Raw genomic sequence first — 2,991 nt, 5'->3', positions numbered from 1 at the left:
TTTGGTCTAGAACTTACTCTTTTGTCAATAGTTCGGTCCAAAAATGCGTATACGCTAATAGTTTGGTTTAAAAATACCTTGGATAAAAGATGTCCCTTTTCTAATAAATATATTAGTTCTTTTCTACACAATGACTCAAAATTCAACTCCTGACCATGAACTGACCCTAATTTGAGACCGACTCTCGAACCTGACTCGGGACTTGAGTCCTCACCCCAACTTGAGATAACCTGGACTCGATACTTGAGTCCTCACCCCGACTCTGACCCTGAGTTGGGGTCAGGTTGGATCTTTGGTTGGGACGAGGGACAAGATTTGTGTTAAAGAATGGGGGTTCAAGTTCAGTGTTATGATATTTTATAATCGAATACTAAATAATACTGTCAAATTAATTTCAGTGTTGTGATATTTTATAATCAAATACTAAATAATACTGTCAAATTAGTTTCTCCGAAACCGTACTATAAGTTTCCTAGTAAGTACTAAATGTATCATTACACCCTTCATATTTTATACCCCTCAGTTTCTTATTAATTGTTCAGTATTATTTATCCTCTTCTTTTAAAAATATTAATTTAGTATTCCGATAAATTTTAGAGATAGTTATATAATTAAAATAAAATCTCTTTTGATTTATTAAAGTGGACAAGTAAGTTATATAATTAAAATAAAATCTTTTTTGATTTATTAAAATAGACAAGTAAAGACAAGTAATTAAGTAAAATAAAATTACATTATTCTTTGTATTTATTCGGCTGATCAAGTAAGTCGTTTACGTTTTAGCACATGCTTCTATTGCTACAAAATAACCTTAATATATTTAAAATCAACAAAATCTTAATATCTTTTATTTCTTTAATTTTTTTGACCGGTCAAACTAGCTGAAGAGTGTAATTTCCACAGTAAAAACAGAGTCCATGGATAAAGCTGCAATATTCATTTTGCATTTAATTTGGGTAATGGTAGGTTCTCTTGTCTATCTTTTAGGTCACTTGCACTGTTTAGGTAAAAATATAAGCTTGTTGAAAAACATTGGACAACCTGCTCTCAAAAATTAGCAATAAATAGATACACTAGCTATGAATTTCCCTTCAACACTATAATCAAGCATTTATACTTGTGGCTAGCTGATCAATATAGGCGGAACCAGAATTTTCACTTTATAATATATAGAAATAGATACTCGAAGGGGGTTCGATATCTACTATATATATAAACTTATTTTAACTATGTATAAATAATATAATTTTCCGTCGAAAAGTTTCAAACGAACTCCCCTGAAGGCCCAAGTGTACCTATAAAAAAAGAAATGCACGGCAGCTTTTGAAGAAAAAAGAGATGCATCTTTCTTTTCAACAAGAGGAATCACAGCTGATTAGAGTGCTATCAAGTTTCGTTTTTGGTTGCAACGCAATGTAGATCCGCCCCTGCTGATCAAGACATATGAAGATTGAGGAAATCGAAGATCGTAACTCAGAAATTAAAAAATCACTAAACTATAGATAAATGTTCTTTAAAAGTCACCCTATTAATATATGGCGAGTAAAATATGACACAACATTTTATTTAGTCCACCTAGACTTTTTTTTCCTTGAGCATTTCATATTCATTAAATAAACTTACACAATGAAGTTGTTTGGTAAAAGCTTATAGAAAGGACTTTTCATTTTCATTACTTGGATGAACAATAAAGAGAAATCTTGACAATGTCAAAAAAGACGACATGATTTATAAAGTGAGGGGCCAATTTTTTTCCCCAAGTGGTACTCTAATTTGTCCAAGTGCGTAGTACAAATTAAAAATAGTAATACATCTAATAGGGCGTATAATTCCCTATCTATTTTTACTTACTTATGTAAGCAAGTCAAAAGAAGCCTAAAGATGAGAAAGTAATATAATACTCTATTATATTTATCATATTTAAAAAATAATATAATAAAATTATTATTTTATTTATAATTTTTTAAAAATATGCAAAGTTACCATAAATAAGTATGGTTGGACAGAAAAAATAATAAATAAATTATACATAAGTTATAGAGGTGATGAAAAGAGGCCGTACGTGGAGAGGTCATAGGATAGGATGGTGTAGCAGGAAGAAAGAGGAAGAATGTCAAATAATTTAACCATCATTACACTATCATTTATTCATCCTCGATCCACGCAATCTATACATGTCCCCAAAATCAGACGTATAGTGACTACTGAACCTAATAAAATTATTTTGACGTCTTGTTTTCACCTCTTTCTGTAACACCCCCCCCCCACCCACACACCTATTCTATACCCTTCAAACAGGGAATAGGGTGGGTGGGCAGGTTTTTGAAACTTCTCTTCTTTTCTTACCTTTCTTTTTCATTAATAGTACTAACATATCAATATCCAGTGTGGTGCAGTGGTGAAATTGCCTCATTCATAATTAGATATCTCGAGTTTAAGTCTTGAGTATAAAGATATTTTTTTTGAGAGCGCCTTCTCTGAATCAATTCTGAATCCTATAGTGTGCGATTCAGATTTAGTTGAACTTCAATATTGACTCCGAAAGATAAACCATAAAAAAGAGTACAAACATTTGCTGCAGAGTCCAGAGAGGATGAGGGAGGGAGGGAAGGAGAGGCTTTTGAGTAGCTCGAGAAACCTTTTAATTACATGAATAAAGTTGGTTTGATTTTGGGGACCCTTTTTAAAAGCCTGATTTATATGCAACTTTGAAAACTATGTTTCATTCTCTTTCCCATGGTCAATTTTCACAACAACAACAAAAGAAAATGTCTTAACAAAAAATATATCTGTTTACATCCCCACTCTTTCGAAATAAGGCGAAACGTTGCGGCAACTCGAAAATGATTAATTGATTCAATTTTAACAAAGTTATAAAAATAAACGAGTTTTAAAAAAAAGAGTCGCCACCTAATTTTAGGAAAACTAGGAAACCATTAAATGATTTACGAAACCAAATTGATTCTAGGTAAGGGGTTCAAGTTATTCCGA

At 31.8% G+C, this 2,991-nt stretch overlaps 1 long non-coding RNA gene across 1 annotated transcript; it reads right to left on the bottom strand.

The window, feature by feature from the left end:
* Nucleotides 1-1,143: 1,143 nt before the first annotated feature.
* On the bottom strand, nucleotides 1,144-2,776 carry LOC107022858. Its single transcript, XR_001457149.2, has 2 exons — nucleotides 2,063-2,776; nucleotides 1,144-1,427 (listed from the first exon to the last, which is right to left on the bottom strand). It is a non-coding gene; the product is annotated as an uncharacterized LOC107022858 (long non-coding RNA).
* Nucleotides 2,777-2,991: the final 215 nt, after the last annotated feature.

This window comes from Solanum pennellii, chromosome 6 (assembly GCF_001406875.1).
Source record: "Solanum pennellii chromosome 6, SPENNV200".
NCBI classification, from domain to species: domain Eukaryota; kingdom Viridiplantae; phylum Streptophyta; class Magnoliopsida; order Solanales; family Solanaceae; genus Solanum; species Solanum pennellii.
Note: the sequence above shows the minus strand (reverse complement) of the source record. Positions and strands in the feature narration are given on the sequence as shown.